We start from the raw sequence: 21624 nt of genomic DNA, 5'->3' as shown, positions 1-21624 counted from the left end.
AGAAGCTAGGCATGTCCAGCTTTTGTGGTACAATTGCAAAGAGGTTTGGTAAGTCTATGGAAATATTAGAGATGGGAAACAAACAAATGCCCCCCACCTAACTGGGTCACAAAATTACTCCACACTTCTTACAACAGACGTGTGGATTTTCTTCCTCCTGTACACCAGTTGATTCTCTGGGGGAAAGCCTGATGTTTTACAAGTAAAACAATTCTTTTTTTATTTATTTTTTTTCTTTAATTTTTATTGTTGGTTGTTCAAAACATTACATAGTTCTTGACATATCATATTTCACACTTTGATTCAAGTGGGTTATGAACTCCCATTTTTACCCCGTATACAGATTGCAGCATCACATCGGTTACACTTCCACTGTTTTACATATTGCTATACACCATGAGAAGTAAAACAATTCTTAAGTGGTCTACCTGGAGATAATTTCAGATCCAGCAGTCTACAACTGTGATGGCTTCAGATACCAATTTCAAGCACAGGTTGTTCTGCCTGTGCTTCTGACCAACCATCCACAAATCAGAGCTTTTATGCCTCCCACATCCAGTTTGATTCATTTGCTAGAGTGGACCACAGATTTCACTCTGCTTACATTTACTCATTTATTTTAAAGGTTACTACAAAGAAGTCAGATGGAAGTGTTGAATAAGGCAAGTTTCATAGGACACTGAACTTTTATGCCTTTCCTGGGCACATATTTCCCCAGGGACTTCCATGTATTTATTAATATGGAAGTTCTCCAAACCCAGTCTTCTTTGGGTTTTGTGGAGGCTTCATTATGTGGAGGCATAATTGATTAAACCACTGGCTACTAATAGTCAGCTTATCTTTATGCCCTCTTCTCTCTGCAGAGGTGGGGGTTTGGGACTGAAAGTTCTAACTCTACAATCATATGTTTTTCCCCTTAGCAACTAGTCCCCAACCCTAGGCTATCCACGAGCCCCCATCCATTAGTCATTTCATATAACAGAGTGTTTATCATTTTGAAAATTCCAAAGGTTTTAGGAGCTGTGCCAGCAACCAAGGGCAGAGAACAAATATATATTTCTTCTTATATCACGATGTCCCAGGAAGTCTGGATCTTCATGGATGCTGCCCCTCAGTTTGTAGCAAAACATCCAGCAGAATTAATAGAGAAGGAGATGGGGCTGGATGAGAAGTACAAAGGAACCCACTGGAGTCGAGTCTGCCCCTCTCGGACTAATCAAATGGCATGCAAAGTTTTCAAGTGACAATGAACAATACAAAGACACAAAACAATACAAAGAAGATAACTCAAAGATTCACATTTCTAGATTGCTTTAACTTCAATAGTAAGATACCTTAGTAAGATACCTTACTACATATCTCCAAATGGATTTCCAAAATTGTACTCATATACATCTCATCAGCAGAACATTGATTTCTTACTCTGAATCGACAGTACTTGCTTTGTCAGGTTTTTTTTTTCCTTTTGCATATTCAGTATATTCAAAATAGCATTTCACTCAGGTCTTAATTTTCATTTTCCTGCTCATTAAAAAGAATGAAACATCTTTAAAATACTGTGTATTCATATTTCCTTCTCTGTGAAGTGCCTTATAGTGTCACATTCTCATGTTTTTTATTTAGCAGATTTTTTCCCTATAAAATTAAATGATTCTTTTTATGTTTAAACACTAATGTACATAACATATACCATAATCACACATTACATAGTGAAGTGTCAGTTTCAGACCACATATGACAGTGGTTCTATAAGATTACGATGCAGCTGAAAAAGTTCCTATCACCTAGTGATAACTGTAGCTGTCAAAACATTGCTTCACAATGCATTACTGAGTGTGTGGTGATACTTCTGTAAACAAGCCTACCCTGCTGCCAGTAGGATAAAAATACAGTGCATACAATTATGTAAATACATAATACTGGATGATGATAATAAGTGATGCTATCAGTCTATGAATTTATTATGTTTTAATATTTTAGAGCATCTTCCCCCTTATTAAGAAGAAAAAAGTACTGTCCATCAGTAGTTTACCATGGCAGCAGAATTGTATATTGTGTGTTTACTATGTCTGACTGCATCAAGTCACCGCTTAGAGTGACTGGCCTATGTCTAGGTTTGTGTACATGCGCTAATGTCTTTATGTCTACAAAATTGCCTAATGATGCTTTTGCTAGAAGGTATCCCTATCATTAAGTGATGCGAAACTGTACTTGTTCTCTTAATAGTAATACCGTTGTGTACACATCATATTTTTTTTTCCTGGTTCTAATTTCTGATCTAGTTTCTTTGATTATTTTGAGACTTAAAGATACAGCCACTTCTAGTCTCAAAGTACAGGTTAAATATCCCTTATCAGAAGTGCTTGGTACCAGAAGGTTTTCAAAGTTTTTGGATTTTGGAACATTTTGAAATTTAACCTTTTGGATTAGGGCTGTTCAGCTTAGATCCTTACTTTACAGGTAATTTTCCCCTTCTCAAGGAATAGTAAAACTTCACACTTCCTTTGAAACTTTGTGGTTGGAAAAGGTATTGGCTAGCTTTACTTTAATTTCTTTACCTCCTTTCCGTTAACTAGCCATCATTTTTCTGGCTACTGTTATTTGAGGGCACTGGAGCTGGAGTAAAGTAAGAATATCTAAGAACCAGAAATTACTTCACTTGCCAGGACTTGTTCTGATTTAGTATTGAGGTTTGCAGGATTTGAAGAGATTCAATGTGCATGTGCACTCTTTGGCTTGTGTTTTGTGGCCTTGGACTGTCCTTCCCAAGATACATGTGATGCTTTTCTGTCTTTTCTATCTGGTCACTGAAATTTCTTCTCTTTGGGCATCTGGCAGTCCATCTTCTCTGTTGAAGTCACATCACGGCTACATCCTTGCCTTAGGCAGGACTTAAGAGGACTCCAGCCAATTTTATCTAATGCCCACTCTAACCCATGAGTAATATCCATATATATTTCTTTTTTTTTTAACTCTTATTATGGGAAATAACGCTTGCTCCTAGTGGCATCATGTTCCCCACCCTGCCCTCTCTTTCTCTTTCATGCTTCAGGCTGATAGGCCTTATCTTCTCAATTTTAGATGCCTCAAGAGGCATCTCTTAATTCACATTATTACCATGTCCCTCTTCCCTGAAATGACAAAAAAAAAAAAAAAAAAAACAACTTGTTATGACTTCCTTAAAGTCTCTATATTTTAGATTGCGGTGAGAAGGAAGTTTTCTGCAAAGGAAATAATAATTAGCAAAGTAATCTACTCTTTCAAATTTCCATCTTCTTCAAACTCATTTGTATTCTAATTAGGTATTAGAATAAATGTCTGAGAAACAATTTAAGATAACTTTTAAAATATAAAACTAGTAAATCCTTACTTTAGAATTTGAAAGGACACATATTTTTTTTTAAGATTTCTTTTTTAGTTGTAGATGAACATAGTACCTTTATTTTGTTTATTCTTTATGTGGTACTGAGGATCAAACCCAGTGCCTCATACATGCTAAGCGAGTGCTCTACCACTGAGCCACAACCCGAGCCCCTGTTTTTTTTTTTATGACATTTTACATGCTTATTCAAATCCAAGACAGAAAAGTCCCATATTAATCTTCTAGTATTTAGTACTTTGAAAAGTGCATGACCCCTCAGTAGATATTTAATAAATGGAATATTTTGTGATTATTATTTCATAAAAATATATATTTTGAATGAAGGTTATTCAAAATTATAAACCCTCAATTTTAAAAGATCTTAAAAATAGTCTTAATTACAACCTAGGCCATTTGAATGCTTGAATTCATCTTCAAACATCCTTGTCCACACAAAAAAGAAGGCTTGTTAAGGAAGTTTACTTTAAGAAGGATTATTCCCCACCCCCACCCCACTGCCCCCAAATGTTGTCTGAGTAAACTTTTTAGACAAAGAAAAGCAAATCTTATTTCTTCTCCTACCACTGAATGTACCAAAACCTTTCCCAACTACTCGACTCATTTTTTTTACAAAAGTTAAAGATAAAAAGCCTAACTTTCTAAGCCTATTTTTTTTAAATCTTTGCAAACCTATCCTAAACTCTCAAGTATGTCATTTTATCTTCAAATCTTTTCTTCAATTTAGGCTTGGGTCCAAAGTATTTTCTTATGAAATTGGTGGCCTTGTGTATAATAGAACTATCTCCTTCTTAACCAAGCACTGCATTAGAGAGGTAGAAGAGCACGAGAGAGCACCCATTTGTGTCTGAATTAGGTTTGATTCCTGACTGGGTCAATTATGAGGACTTCTGGGCAAGCTATATACTTTGTCAATTATCTACTTTACTGGCTCCCTTGCACCCCCCTCCCCCAATTCATTCTCCACCACTCTTTGCCTTAATCTTCATCCCTGAACACTATCCTCTGGATTCCTTGTTGGCTAGCTTTTGTTTAGGTTTAATCCAGTGGTATGCTGGAACCAATTTACACCATTTACAGGAGTAAGTTGTATGCATCTCTTCCCCATTCCAGTTCAGTGATATTACATTGGTAGAGTGAAATCGGCCGTAGTGGGAGTGATTAAACTACAGGTATTGGAAAATTCTAAAATCAATGTTTTGTGGTTTCGAAAGTCATATGCACACACATGCACTTTATCAGCCTTTGCCTGTTTTTGCTAATAGGGGATACTGACAGGAGATCAGAGTAGAAGAAGAAAGGAAGGTTGAATTGCATCTTCCCAGGTCCCTAATGGCCTCAATGCCTCATTTAAAAAGTATCCCCACAAGGGGAGGGAGCAATAGGCAAGAGTCATGGGGGTAGGACAGACTATGGAATGAGATAGACATCATTACCCTCTGTCAATGTATGAAGACATGAACGGTGTAACTCTACGTTGTGTACAACCAGAGAGATGAAAAATTGTGCTCTATATGTGTAATATGAATTGTAATGCATTCTAATGTCATATATAACAAATTAAAATTTTCTTTTAAATCTGAAAAAAAAAATTCCCTCAGTTCTTCTCTGTAACTCTTCCTAAGCAAGCCAACCCTATAGATTCAGCTTTGACATTTTAGACTTGGGGTTTTCTCTATTGCTTGTTGCTGGCTACCTCCATCTCTTTTACATGTTCCCTTAACACAGTCCACAATAAGAATCTGAGAGATATCATAGCCTTAGTCTGTTTAATGTGCTATTAGCTTATCTACTAATATTATTTCACTAGAGACAGAAAAATAAAAGGGTGGGGAGGTGAGTACTTTGATTTCTTTTTAACCCATCTCTGATGAGAGACACATAAGGAATGTTAATGTCTGTTTTCCCTTCAGTAACCAATTATTAAAAATCACTTGGAACAGATAATTTGCCTGATGAAACTTGGTTCCTTTCTTTTTTTTCTTCAGTGTACAACATGGCAGAGTTTTAGACAGTGGAAATTGCATCTTTTAGTGTCAGATTCCCTTTGTAAAGGTTGGTTAACTTGGCAGATATTAAACTGTACATAATTTATTTCTGAGATTAAAAAAAATGCTTTGCCCAAAGACCATATGTGAGGAGGAAATATTTTATAGGCTGATTCTCTCAGGAAACTCATTTTCTTTCCATTTTTACTGCCAGTTTTATTTTATTCTAAGATCAACATACCTGTATTTGACATCATCTCTTTTGTAATAGTTCTGTGATGGTTATCTTCATTACAATTAAACACAGTATGAAATAATAGCAATAAACGTTTATTTCTGGATATGGAGATAAAAAAAGTGCCCAGATTCCAAATTGGGGACTGTGATCATATGCAGAACATCCTTCAGTTTTTCTGTATTTTATGCTTAGCTACATCAACAGGGAAAAATAGGAAATAGGTCTAGGAGATTCAAAGTCGGGGCCAAAGTCAATATTGTTCCACTGCTTCCAGTGTACCACTTTGCAAATATATCCTATTGTTTCTTTATCCCTGTAGAATCCTGACTAATACAGATTTGTTGCAGGTAGTTTTTAAAAATATATATGCTATAGCTTTAAAAATATTTTCCTGTATATTACAGATATATTAATATCAAAATTTTGGTTCAAAAGTCCTAGGAATTTTTCATTCGGGAATATTTATGTAGAACCCACATGATTAAAGATAATCGTTGCATATTTCTAATATATTACAAAGTGAGAACCCCCAAACTATGGAGTCCTATTAGGCAATTGGTACTTCTAGGAACTCAGAATAATTGTAATTGTCTTTTTAATAAATATTCATCTTTTACTCACTGATTTAACTATAATTACATAACTTCTAAATTTTTATTTTTAATGAGTATAATAATGATACATTTTTATGGGATACTGGTATTTCAATATATAAACACATTGCATTATGATTAACTCAGGATAGTTAACATGTCTATGACCTCAAATACTTATTTTTGTGTGTGTGTGTGGTAAGAACTTTTATAAAAATCTGTTACAATTATGTTTATTTTAAAATACAGATTATTGTTAATACAGTGAACTTTTTGTCCAACAGGACAACAGAATAGTTTAAAAACTGAGAAGTTGTGTCAAAAGTAGATAAAGCAGGCTATGATTAACTCATAAGCATATAGTTTCCTTGTAAAGTTAGTGACCTCTGTGTATGAAGCTAAATTACTCTTCAGGATTAATTGATACAATACACAATCACAATACAGATAAAACTGTTGGTCTTCAATGTGGAAGATGAGGATAATTTTTAAGTATAAATAATGTAGAGCCTTTTGTCTTACATTTAGGTCTAACAATGACAATGAGCACCATTCTGCTCATGACCATTGATGCACATTTACAAACCATGTTCCTTAAGTAATAGATCCTGACTGTATTGGCCTAGAAGTGGCTGATAATATGAAAATGCTTATAAAACCCACAGCTACTTTCATATCACTATTCTTACTTGAAACATGTTTATCACTTTGTTAATAACTCCATGTCTGTGCTCATTTTATTTTTTGATACCTTGTATTCACAGGTAGAGTTATCAGTCTATAGGGACCTTAAAGCCAGCAGGTAGACCCAACATCCCTGACCCAGTTGGAATGGTGGCAACTCAGATTTCAGATGAAACAAACATAAAATGTATAAATTACAATTGTGTTTTAGCCAGTTAATCTTCCCTGACACTGAAAAAAAAATTCTAATATTAATAGGAAGTTTACGCTTAATTGTTGTAACTGCATTCAGGTAGGATACAGTGGATTGGGGCAGGTCAAAAACAAAACAAAATCAGAATAACTACATTAAAAAAGGAAGAAGTAAAAGAATTAGATGAAATTTCAGAGAAGAGAAAATCTTTCAAAAGTGTGCAGAGAATTGGCAGACATTCCCCTTGGCACCATTTTTTATTCTTTAGTGCTGATTAGGACTGTCCATCAAAGTTGGCAGTAGAAGATTGCAATTGGGAAATGGAAGCCAACAATGCTTTGAAAAGTTGTGTATGGTTGGAATGACAATGGTAGATAATTTAGGGATTTTACTTATGATAATTTTTCCAAGACATTTTCTGAATTTTGCACCATAAGGCTGGTTAATAGAGCTAGTCAAAAGTATCTATAATTGGTTGAATACTATAACCACTAGCCACATGTGACAGGTCATTACTGAAAATGTGGCTACCTTAAATGAAGACATACTATAAACAAATATATACCAGGATTTCAAATACTTAGTACAAAGATTAAAAAAAGTAAAAAAAATATGTAATTTTATAATAAATATTATATAGTATTTTGAATTTATTAGATTAGACTTTATTCCATTATTAAAATTGATATTATATTTATTTTTAACTTTTAACAATGTGGTTACTATAAAATTTCACTTTATATGTGTCCTTGTTACGTTTCTGTTGTATGGAGATCTCAATCTGCCTTCTAGATGAGTACCAACCACCTCAGGATGCTTAGGAATTAAAGATCTAAGTGGAGAAGGGGCAAACAGAATAGGCAAGAATTGAAATATTTAATGGAAGTGAGAAATAGACTTGCTGACATCCAGCCTCATACATTTGGTGTTATTTGCTGACTATGAATACACTTAGGTAGAGAAGTTGGAAGTAGACTTGTAGATGACATTGCTGGATGGTAAAATCATGAGAATGTTTGTATATACATATATACATGTATACATTTACAATCACAAATATATACATATGTATACACATGCACATACATGTATATATGTGCACCTGAGTGCATATATGTAGGCATGTGTTTATGAGTATACATATGTGTCTGTGTACATATTTTTAAGCATTGCTGTGGACTGAACACAGGGCATCATGCATTCTAGGCTGGCACTTTACTTCTGAGCTAGATTCCTAGACTGAAAATTTCTTTTTAAATATAAGGGTAACTGAATAAATGACTTGAGAGGCCTCAAATGCATACCAATACTAAGTTTTGAACTTGTATGGGGTAAGAGGCTAAGAATAAAAAAAAAAATCTTAAACTAGACATTTTCTGGTCTATTAGGACTAAGAAGGCAATGAATCACAAAACTGTCCATGAAAACTATGTAGGGCCATATTTTAGAAAAAGTGAAAATGAGGAATACTAAAAATTAAACTATAATTCAGTCCTGATCCAACTCAATTTCCCTCTTACTTTCCCTTTATTTACCATTGTCTAACCTTCTCCTCTTCCCCTCTTACCATGGATTAGCTTCCAGATACCAACCATTGTTTTCTGGGACTGGCTTATTTCACTCAGCATGATAGTTTCCAGATCCTCCTGTTTACTTTGCAAATGTCATAAAGATCATTCTTATTTATGGCTAAGTAATATTCTTTTATGTATACATACAACATTTTCTTTACCCATTCATCTACTGGAGGGTATCTAAGTTGACTCCATAGCTTACCTATTGTGAATTGAGCTGCGATAAAATTGATATGGCTGTATCACTGTAGTATGCTCATTTTAAATTCATTGAATACTAAGGAATAGGATAGCAGGGTCAAATGATGGTTCCATTCCTAGTGTTTTGAAGCATCTCTATACTGCTTTCCAGAGTAGTTGCACCAATTTGTAGTCACATTAATAATGTATAAGTGTATCCTTTTCCCCCACATCCTCGCCAATATTTACTATTATTTGTATTCTTTTTTTTTTTTTTTTTAATATTTATTTATTTATATTCGTTTTTGGCAGACACAACATCTTTGTATGTGGTGCTGAGGATCGAACCCAGGCCGCACGAATGCCAGGCTAGTGCGCTACCACTTGAGCCACATCCCCAGCCCATTGTATTCTTAATAATTGCCATTCTGACTGGAGATGGAATATGTGTAGTTTTAATTTGCATTTCTTTAATAGAGATGTTGAACATTTTTTTCATATAGTTGTTGATCATTTGTATTTCTTCTTCTGTGAAGTGCCTATTCAGTTCCTTTGCCCATTTATTGATTTGGTTATTTGTGTCTTCAATGTTACATTTTTTGAGTTCTTTATATATTCTGGAGATTAATGCTCTGAGGTACAGTTGACAAAGATTTTCTCCCATTTTGTGTAGGCTCTCTTCACATTCTTGATTGTTTCCTTTGGCAAACTGAAAAGCTTCTTCAAAGCATTCAATTAATTGATTAGTGATTTTTTTTTTTTTAGTTTTTCACTCTTTGACTTTTTATTTATTACATACTATAATATGTAATAGTTATATAGTAGAACACAATAATGATTGTTTGAAATGTTCAATGTTTTGAATTTTGACTTTTGATCCTTATACAATCACATTTTTTACTTCTTGAACTTTAGGAGTCTTGTTAAGGAAGTCAATTACTGAGTCAATATGTTGAAGTGTTGGGCCTACATTTTCTTCTCGTATGTGCAGGGGTTATAGTCTAATTCTTAGGTCTTTGATCCACTTTGAGTTGTGTTCTGTGTAGGGTGAGTTATAGAGGTCAATTTTTGTTCTATTACATATGGACTTCCAGTTTTTTCAGCACCATTTGTTGAAGAGGCTATCTTTTCACCAATGTATGTTTTTGGCACCTTTGTCTAATATGAGGTAACTGTATTTTTGTGGGTTCATCTCTGTGTCTTCTGTTCCATTGGTGTTCTTGCCTGTTTTTGAACCAATTGAAGGTCTGTGAATATGATGCCTCCTATTTTGCTTTCTCACTAAGAATTGCTTTGGCTATTCTGTGCCTCTGTTTTTCATAGGAATTTCATGACAGCCTTTTCTATTTTTATGAAGAACATCTTGGAATTTAATGGAATTGCATTGTATCTGTATAGCATTTTTGGTAGTATGGCCATTTTGAGAATATTGATTCTGCCTATCCAAGAACATGGGAGGTCTTTCTATTTTCTAATGTCTTTCTCATTTTATTTCTTTAGTGTTATGTAGTATTCGTTATAGAGGCCCTTTGCCTTTTTTGGTTGATAAGTTTTTTTTTTCTTTTTTATTTGTGGCTATTGTGAATGGGATGATTTTCTCATTTCTCTTTTAACTGATTTGTCATTGGAGTATAAGAACACAGTTGATTTATGGGTGTTGATTTTATATCCTGCTACTTTGCTAAATTCATTTATGAGTTCTAAAAGTTTTCTGGTAGAATTTTTTGTGTCTTCTAAATATAGAATGATGTAATTAGCAAACAAAAGCAGTTTGACATATTTTCCTATTCCTTTAATTTATTTCTTTTACCTAATTTCTCTGGCTAGAATTTCAAGGACTGTTGAATAGAAGTGGTGAAAGTGGGCATCCTGTTTAATTCCTGTTTCTGGAGATAATTCTCTCAGTTTTTCTCCATTTAGAATGAAGTTGGCCTTGGATTTCTTGCATATAGCTTTTGCACTGTTTAGGTATCCTCCTTCTATCCCTCCCCACCACCCCGGTGTTTTAAATATAAATGGATGCTATATATGTTAAATGCTTTTTCTGCATCTATTAAAACAATCACACGATTCTTTTCTTTTAGTCTATTTATGTGATGAATTGTGTTTATATTGATTTCCATATGTTGAACCAACCTTGCATCCCTGGAATGAAACTTACTTGAAGATGGTGGACTATTTTTTTAAAGTGCTTTTATATGTGATTTGCCAATATTATATTAAAAATTATTAGAATTAAGTTTTCTTTTTATTGATGGGTCTTCGTCTGGTTTTAGAATTGGGCCAATACTTCATGGAATGTATTTGGAAGAGTTCCCTACTTTTTTATTTTGTGGAATAATTTGAGGAGAATTGGTATTAATTCTTTAATTGTCTGGTAGAGCTCTGGTGAGAATTCATCTGGTCTTAGGCTTTGCTTTATTGGTAGGCTTTTGATGGCTACTTCAATTTCCTTACTTGAAATTGGTCGGCTTAAATTTTCTATATCCTCCTGATTCACGAATTCAATTTGGGTTGGTAGTATGTCTCTAGGAATTTGTCAATGTCTTCAATATTTTCTAGATTATTGTAGTACAAGTTTTCAAAATAGTTTTTGATTATCCTCTGTATTTCATTAGGGGTCTGTGGTCATATTACCTTTTTCATCACAGATTTTAACAATGAGTTTTATCTTTCTTTTTGTTAGCTTATCTAAAGGTTTATCAGTTTTGTTAATTCTTTCAAAGAACCAACTTTCTGTTATTTTTTTATTGTTAATTTCACTTTAATTGGTTTCAGTTCTGATTTTAATTATTTCCTGTCTTCTACTGATTTTGGTGGTGTTTTTATTTCCCCTACGGCCTTAAGGTGTAATGTTAGATTATTTATTTGGTATCTTTCTATTCTCTTCTATGAATGAGCTCAAAGTTACAAACTTTTCTCTTAGAATTGCCTTCATAGTGTCCTTGTGATTTTTATGTTTTGAAATTTTATTTTTAAAACTAAAAGTATTAAAACAAAAAATTGATAAAATAATAAACAATTTAGTTGTTAAAATATAAAAATTATTTTAGTAAAAACTTGCAAGTATGGTTAGTCTAAAAATAAAAAAGTAAAAAACCTTCTAACCCTTAGTTATTATATGTCTAAAATACTTTTCTACTTAGTAGAACCAATTTATAAAACTTGATGAATTGAATAAAGGATAATATGTATTTAACACTTAGAATGCATCACATAATCTTTAGATTAATGAAATTATTTTTAGTATCTGGCGAGTTGAGTTTCTCTCTCTCTCTGCTTCCTGATCATTATGTGGGCCACTTCCCTCTGCCACACCCTTCCACCATTGATGTTCTACCTTACCTCAGGCCCTGAGGAATGGAGCTGGCTATCTGTGGACTGTGACCTCTGAAACTATGAGCCTCTAAATAAATTTTTCTCCCTTTAAAAAAAAAAAAAAGAAATTATTTTTTTTTCAACCACTACCTGTAATTATGCTATAATGATTATTATCTTCCAGTTGTTAGTGACATTTTTGGGGACAATTTTCTTATCACTCAAAAATTCCTTCTAATCTAGTCAATGTTTAGACTGTAGTCTGATAACTGCATTAGTCAGCTTTCCATGACTGTGACAAAGTACTTGAAAAATCAACCTACAATGAGGAAAGATTTATTTAGCTTCATGGCTTGAGAGTTCTCAGTCCATGGTCACTGGGCCCTATTGCCTTTGTGCGTATAGCAAGGCAAAGCATTGTGGCAGGGGGCTTGTCATGGAAGAAATAATTTACCCCATTTTGGCCAGGAAGCAAAGAGATGGAGGAAGGGGACAGGATCCTAATATCCCTTTCAATATCAGACTCTCGTGTCCTAGCTTCTTCTAACTAGGCCCCACCACCCAGTAGTACCACAGGCTGGTAACCAAACCTTTAGCATATGGACCTTTGGGACACAGAAGAGCCAAACCATAACAGCATTTGAATGGCCAGAACCTATGTGCCAGGCGCTGCTGGCTGCTTTTCTCTTAGGGAAAAGATCAGCAAGTTCAAAGCTAGTAGCAGATATCAACCTGGCAATTACTGTCAGTCACTTTTCCCGGCAGAGCTGTATATTCTCTAGAAATCTCCTGGGGCTCCCTTACTGTAGCTCAATGAATGTTGCTGTTATTTTTTCAAATTCCTAACAATGTTTACATAGGGTGAGAAAAGGTAATTCGGTGGTAATACAAAGCACATAGTGCTGCCTTTTAGCCACATGGTAGCTTCATAGCCAAATAGGGCAGGGAGGTGTCTGGTGACTCTTTGAAAAGCTCAACTAAATAACACTGTACCAACTTTGAGATTATTTTTGGAATTGACACACTTCTCAGATAATAGGCAAAGATTCATGCGACTTCCCATTATTCACACTTATGTGCACATGCTCATATGTGTATTATCTTACATGTCATGCCAAAAATAGTGAAAATCTGTTTTTATGAAAAATGTACATATCTTTCTACATATGAATAACTTTTTTATGATAACAAATAGTGGAATAAATTTCTCAATTCATTTTAATAGAAGTTTAAATTTATTTACTACTAGTGATATTTTGTTTTATCTAACAAATCATTACAAAGTTTGCAAAACCCTTTGACGTGAATTAACTCGGCCCAAATTGTACTATTTTTTTTTTATATTTTCAGTCTGTTTTATTACCAAAAGCAGTAGTCCTGGTTATATGGCCATAGCTTCCTTCAGAAATGGTTTTGAAGAATTAAAGTGCAGTATTAGATCATTGGTTTTAATAGATTAACCACAGGGAAAACTGTTACAAAATGGAATTTACTGGAATGAATGTTACTGAGTACAATTTTGAGTTATATAATAGGTTATCTAACTTTTTTATAACTATTTTAATATATGTATTTCAAATATACCATGTCTCAAACTGAATCCTTACCCTATGTTGCCCCTGAATTTGTTCATTTTATCCTCTCCATCTATGCTACTCATTGGCAATTCCAGTCCTCTATTTTCTTAAACCAAAACTATTGAGATTTTCTTAACTCTTTCTTACAGTCCATATAACATCAGCAAATCCTGTTAATGTGTATTTAGGTTCTGTTTGTTACTTAGCCACTACTACTATCATCCTGCTCTCGTCCACTTTCTTTTGACTAGGTTTTGGCGAAAGACTTCTCTATGGCCATTCTTAATATTTTAATGCTGTTCTTAAATTGGCAGCCAGGATGATAATGGTAAAATATAGATCGGATGTTGTTAAGCCTGTGTTTGAAACCCTTCAGTACCTGTGATCCCAAGGCTCTACAGTGGTGCCCTTCAGTGTCTTGCTCTCCTGAGGCAGTCATCTTCTCCTCCCTCTATACACCTCAGCCACACAGCTGCTCTGCTGCTCCCTGACCATGCTGGGCGCAGTCCCACACCTGTTTACTTTTTGTTGCTTCTTGTTCTCACAGAGCCCTCCCTTCACTTACAGAGCACCATCACTTGCTGTCAAAACTTCTATTTACTGAGGTGTTATCTATTTCAATGGCCTCTCTAATTAAAAGCATATCTTCTTATCATACTTCATAACTTTTTTTGTGTGCTTTTATACCATTGTGTTTGTTTTTTATTTTACTTATTTACTTGGTTTGTCCACACAAGAGAATGTAAACTCTATGAGAACAGGGATTTTTGTCTGTCTTGTGACTCATGTGTACCCAAGCCTCACAGAATGCCAGCATATTGCAGATTGTGAAGGGTTATTTGTTAGAGAGCATGAGTAAATTAATGATTCCCATTCAGCAGGCTAATTTTTATCTGTGGAGATATTCCCATCAGTTTAAATAAAAATTGTGTTGTTTTTTTCCCCCTACTTCTCCTCAAATAATCACAATTTATTTTTGGAGTTTATTTAAGTACATCTTCTCATACTGCCTAGAATTTTTCAGATTTTTTAAAGTGAAAGTATTTTAGACTCTCTATAACCTTTGAATTATGAAATATATAAAAATATGAATTCATTTTGTTATTTTATGTTCCTAATAATTCCCAATAGTAACATTTGCATAGTTTTTCCATTTTAGTTTTTTTTTAGAGAATTTAATAGAATAATAACAATACTTTGATCATTAGTTCTTTTGTTCTTAGATTCAATGTTTGTACTTTGTGAATAATAGCTCTTAAATTCTTAATACTTTATAAATGTTTTTATTGTGTCTGAAATTATTTCTAAGTATAAATTATAAAGACATCTTGAATGCTCTGAAAATGCTTTATCTAAATGTTTCCCAGAAACTGAATAGCCAATATTTTATTTTATCACATCAAACATACTTGGCTTTCAATCTTGTATTTTATATTTTTATTCTGCAATGAAGTTAACTTAATTTCAATAATTATCACAAAAGAAGGATGAGATGATTCTTAAAAGGTCTTCAAAATATTTTCAAATCTTAGCCTTATTTCTCTATTGGGTTCTTTGGAATACTTATTCTTTTACCATAATACTTTTCTGAAACAGTTAAAAATTTAGCACAGAAATGACTTTGTCCAAACAAAGAAGTATTAGCCTCTGCTTACCTTTCATTAAATTAATTTTTCACTGACAAAAATTATATGATGTGTTGAAGCAGACGTTTAGTCCCAGATCTATTTTTTAGTACATGTCTATGTGTAAGTTTCATATATAACTACCATGGGGTCATTTCATACAATATTTTTTGTGTGCCTGTTTCTTTTTTTAAAAAATTTTTTTATTAGTTGCTTAAAATATTACAATGATCTTGACATATCATACATTTGATTCAAATGGGATACGTAATCTTAATCTGATTTTTCCACGTGTGCAGATTGCAGGATCACATTGGTTATACAGCCACATTTATACATAGGGCCATACTAGTGTCTATTGTATTGTGCTGCCCTTCCTATCTCTCCTCCTCTCCCCTCCCCTCTTTCTACCCAATCTACTGTGACACGTTTTTTCTCTTTTTTCTTCCCCCTCACACCATCTTATATTAAAACCACTCTAAGACACCATCTCACTCCAGTAAGAATGGCAGCCATTATGAAGTCAAACAACAAGTGCTGGCAGGATGTGGGGAAAAGGGTACACTTGTACATTGCTGGTGGGACTGCAAATTGGTTCAGCCAATTTGGAAACCAGTATGGAGAGTCCTTGGAAAGCTGGGAATGGAACCACCGTTTGACCCAGCTATTCCCCTTCTCGGACTATACTCAAAAGACCTAAAAAGAGCATACAACAGGGACACAGCTACATCAATGTTCATAGCAGCACAATTCACAATAGCTAGACTGTGGAACCAACCCAGATGACCTTCAATAGATGAATGGGTAAAAAAAAAATGTGGCATTTATATACAATTGAATATTACTCAGCATTAAAAAACAACAAAATCATGGCATTTGCAGGGAAATGGATGACATTAGAGCAGATTATGCTAAGTGAAGCTAGCCAATCCCTAAAAAACAAATGATATAAGGGGGACTACTCAAAACAGAGAAGGGAGGAAGAGCATGAGAAGATGATTACCATTAAATAGGGACGAGAGGTGCATGGGAATGGGAGAGAGAAGGGGAATTGCACGGAAGATGGTAGGAGACCCTCATTGTGTGCCTGTGTTTCAACTACAGATTATCTTCTGAGGTCAGGATGAAATTTTCCATTTGTGGCATTATGTTAATACTTAAAAAAATTTTGATTGTGGAACATTTTGGATTTTGGATTTTCAAATTAGAGATGATAAACTTATACTCAAAATGAAGTTTATGATTATCCTGATATTCTATTGTATGTTACAAGGTTTACTCAAGGCATTTTTTCCTTTGAATTAAAAATGTATCTCAGAATCAAGACTATATATAGATTCTTTTCCATCCCAAAGAAGTTTTGGTTACTTGTAGAATGTTACATATTCTCCTTATATTTCTGTTTATTGAAGTATAAATGAAGCTATTAGTGTTAATTCTGCTTAATTTTTATACTTGTTGCAAAGATTACTTGAGACAGTGAATGAGCAAAACTTTCAAATTTAGAATTAATATATAAATAATATGCCTATTATTAGGGCAAAAGATAGTGTATTTTTCAAGAAATATTATATTTGAAATTGAAATAAATCAGTAACTGTAATTAATATATCACCTCTACCTACTCCTAAGCTTTAAGGACATAGCACAGTTTAATATTTAAAAACAAGTAGGTCTCTAACATTTAATTAGCTGCTATCCTGTGCAAGGCCATTTAATGCTTTGTGTCATTATAATTCAAAAGGCAATGTCAAGAAACTCCATTGGCTTGATTTCTGCAAATATTTACCCTCAAAGTGACTACTTGCTACCTCTAAGAGGAACCTGAAGAGCTGCCACAGAGTTTTAGAAACTAGTCCTCAGATTTCTTAGCACAGAGTTCTTGCATTGCTTTCTCATGGGTACAGTTGCTGCTCGCCCACTGCAAGGCCGCTTATTTAGGCCTAAGCATCCTTGCCAGAAATTAATCTGGACACAGGAAGGGGCCATGGAAGTCCTTAGAGATCTGAGTCACCTTATTGTTCTACAGGGTTACCTTCTGTGTCGTGTACAAAATTGGTAGCTTTAAAGGAGTTTTCATTGTATTACTATATTTCACTTTTATTATTTCTCAATCTTTATTCAGCTCTGGCTCCATTCCAAAATCACTAGAATGTCTCCTCACTTCTTTTGAAACATTTTCACACCTGGCTCCTGGAAACAATTTTCTGAGGAATTATAGAACAAGGGATCTGTGTTGTACATGCTTCCTTTTCAGGTAATTTCTGAGACTAATCTTATATCCTTGGCAGTCTTTCCTCTTTTTTTTTCTTTTTTTTTCTATTTTTATTGGTTGTTCAAAACATTACAAAGCTCATGACATACCATCTTTCATACATTTGACTCAATTGGGTTATGAACTCCCATTTTTACCCCAAATACAAATTTCAGAATCACATCGGTTACACACTCACATTTTTACATAATGGCATATTAGTGACTGTTGTATTCTGCTACCTTTCCTATCCCCTACTATCCCCCCTCCCCTCCCCACCCATCATCCCTCTCTACCTCATCTGCTGTTGTTCAATTCTCTCCCTTGTTTCCCCCACCTTTCCCCTCACACCCTCTTCTATGTAATTTTGTGTAACATTGAGGGTCTCCTACCATTTCCATATGCTTTCCCTTCTCTCTCCCTTTCTCTCCCCCCACTCGTCTTTGTTTAATGTTAATCTTTTCCTCATGCTCTTCCTCCCTGTTCTGTTATTAGTTGCTCTCTTTATATCAAAGAAGACATTTGGCATTTGTTTTTTAAGGATTGGCTAGCTTCGCTTAGCATAATCTGCTCTAATGCCATCCATTTCCCTGCAAATTCTATGATTTTGTCATTTTTATTGCTGCATAGTACTCCATTGTGTATAGATGCCACATTTTTTTTATCCATTCATCTATTGAAGGGCATCTAGGTTGGTTCCACAGTCTAGCTATTGTGAATTGTGCTGCTATGATCATTGATGTGGCAGTATCCCTATAGTACGCTCTTTTAAGATCCTCAGGGAATAGTCCGAGGAGGGTGATAGCTGGATCAAATGGTGGAACCATTCCCAGCTTTCCCAGGTATCTCCATACTGCTTTCCAAATTGGCTGCACCAATTTGCAGTCCCACCAGCAGTGTATAAGTGTACCCTTTTCCCCACATTCTCGCCAACACTTATTGTTGTTTGACTTCATAATGGCTGCCATTCTTACTGGAGTGAGATGGTATCTTAGGGTGGTTTTGACTTGCATTTCTCTGATTGCTAGAGATGGTGAGCATTTTTTCATGTACTTGTTGATTGATTGTATGTCCTCCTCTGAGAAGTGTCTGTTCAGGTCCTTGGCCCATTTGTTGATTGAGTTATTTGTTATCTTACTGTTTAATTTTTTGAGTTCTTTGTATATTCTGGATATTAGGGCTCTATCTGAAGTGTAAGGGGTAAAAATTTGTTCCCAGGATGTAGGCTCTCCATTCACCTCTCTTATTGTTTCTCTTGCTGAGAAAAAACTTTTTAGATTAAGTAAGTCCCATTTATTTATTCTTGTTATTAACTTTTGGGCTATGGGCATCCTATTAAGGAATTTGGAGCCCGACCCCACAGTATGTAGTTCATAGCCAACTTTTTCTTCTATCAGACGCCGTGTCTCTGATTTGATATCTAGCTCCTTGATCCATTTTGAGTTAACTTTTGTGCATGGCGAGAGAAAGGGATTCAGTTTCATTTTGTTGCATATGGATTTCCAATTTTCCCAGCACCATTTGTTGAAGATGCTATCCTTCCTCCATTGCATACTTTTAGCCCCTTTATCAAATATAAGAAAGTTGTAATTTTGTGGATTGGTTTCTGTGTCCTCTATTCTGTACCATTGGTCTTTCCTCTTTTAAATAAGAAATTTTTCAGTTCTTTTGTGTAGGGTTCATTCCATGGCCTAAGGGACAAGGCTGATTTTGCTACTTAACATATAATTATTCTTTTGACAAAAAGTGAACTCTCACTTCCTTTGGGGTTTCCTTGTCAAACTCAAGTCATGTGTTGACCTGTGATTGGCCCTTAGCTCCATTGATAAGTCCCCATTAGCTCTAGCATTACCAGAACCATGGGCCTTGTGTGAATAGAGGCTGGAAACTTACAGGAAGAACAGTACAGAAGTCACCTGAGGACTTTTTCCGCTAGGACTGTCAGGCACCCCTTGAAGGTAGAGCCTCCCTGAAAAAGCTGGGAACAAGGAGAGGGTTCTCCTAGGAAAAGAAACTGTGGAAATGCTTGAGAAATCAGCTGAAGAGATAGCTACATAAATTGCAGGGCCCAGTTCAAAATGTAAATAGTAAGTCCTTTTTTAAGAAATCAGAAAAAGAACTTCCATTACACATACAAATTATAAAGCTTTCCCCACTTTGTGTGTGTGTGTGTGTGTGTGTGTGTGTGTGAATTTGTTGTTTTCTCCATTTGACATTCTAAGTGGAGAAAAATTAAAATGTTAAATTATCAGCATGAGTTTTATCACTCATTTTCATCCTATACATTTTTTTCAAACTTTAAGTATGAAATTTAATATGTGAAGACAGTAATATATGATAGGTTTAAAAAGCAAATGGCAAAATTGGTTTTAGAAGCTATAGTTATAATAAGTAATGATATAGAACTCTAATTCTAGGGAAATCAGAATAATTTTCCCAATATCCAAGCATGGGTCTCTGACCTTATATATTGAATGAAAAGCCAAACCTACTTGAAGCAATGGATAAAATTGGAGGATACTGTTGTGAGGTCTTATCCATTATTTATGTGAGGTCAAATGCCTGAAAAAAATTGGCTAAAGAGTATTTTAGAATGTGACCAATTGTGTTTGTTTAACTCTTCTTTGTGGAATTGAAAAAAGGAATGAAGGTGAGGGGAAAGACTTTTTTTCTCTAGAGTTCAAGCAACCCTGTTTATATGTGGTAAATTATTTTCTGCAACAATAATCAGATCATATTAACTGTGATTTTTCCATATTAGCAATAGCATGTTCATGAAACATCATTCAACAGGAAATTCAGCAAGAAAATAAGTAAATACACTTCACTATATACTGTTATTTTTGAGAACAAGAACAAAGGCAAATTAAATTGGAATTGTCTCCCAGAAGTGTCCAATGTACAGAAATACATCAAGGACAATTAATGCTCGTTCAGTGTCGCCTCCATGCAAGTGGACACTTGCTGCTTAAGAGCTTGGTATCTCAGATAAAGCAAAGTGACTGATAATTACTAATGAATAAGAAAAGCTTGCTTGCTTACAATGTAGTAACTGAAATTTTTTTTAAAAAAGGAACAGTATATCAAAGAAGAAAGGAACATTAACATTCCAACACCATTAGAAAAACTATGTACCCTGAAACAGGAATTACATTTTTTTTTCATTTTTGTCTCCCAAATGGGCTATAATAATTGTACTGGTACTTATCTCCCTCTTCTATGAACTAAAAACCAAATATATACACATTTTTCTAGTTTATATAAATCACTTGATTCCTATTTACTGAGATCCATTTTTAAATTGCCTTTCTGATTTTTTCCTTTTAATTCCAGGAGTATTGATCTCTATTTTCAGCCTCGCTATCATATATCTTTGGGTGCTTGCATTCTTCACGTGTGTATATGAGAGCCGCTGTTCCTTAACTTCTCTGAAGCGCTTTAACACATGCTTGTCTTTGTAAATCAATGACTTTAACTATCTTCAAATCTCCTCTCAAAACCCATTTTATTTCTATTAACTTGGTAACTCTCTTTAGTGTATTAAAGAATCTTTTTATTGGAAGTAGCCAATAAAACAAAAGTTCAGAAGAGTTATATTATGAATTTATTAATGAGCAACTCAGATGGAGAATAGTTTTATCAATATTCAGTACAGCATTATAACTATAGCAGCAGAGCAGGTCACTTAAATTACAAGGTTGAGAATCAAAATAATTATAAGCATTTTAAGATATCAGATTTAATTCTTTTATGAATCATACAATCCTAGCACGAAAATTGATGATTGATAGGGCTTCCTGGCTTTTTAACTTATTATCAAAATATGAGGCCCACAGAAAAGAGTGGAAGGGCTTAGAATTTGGAATCACTTTGATGTGGCTCTAGCCCACAGAAAGTATGTGTTTTCTCATGAGATAAGTAATATTGTTGAGTCACCATTGACTCATTTGTAGAATAAGAATAATATACTTTATGACTTTTCTTTTTGAAGGTTTAACATGTGTGAAGTAACAACTTGTAG

The sequence above is a fragment of the Spermophilus citellus genome (genome assembly GCF_964194105.1).
Source record: "Spermophilus citellus genome assembly, chromosome: 2".
Taxonomy (NCBI): Eukaryota; Metazoa; Chordata; class Mammalia; order Rodentia; family Sciuridae; genus Spermophilus; species Spermophilus citellus.
This window is presented reverse-complemented; position numbering follows the sequence as displayed.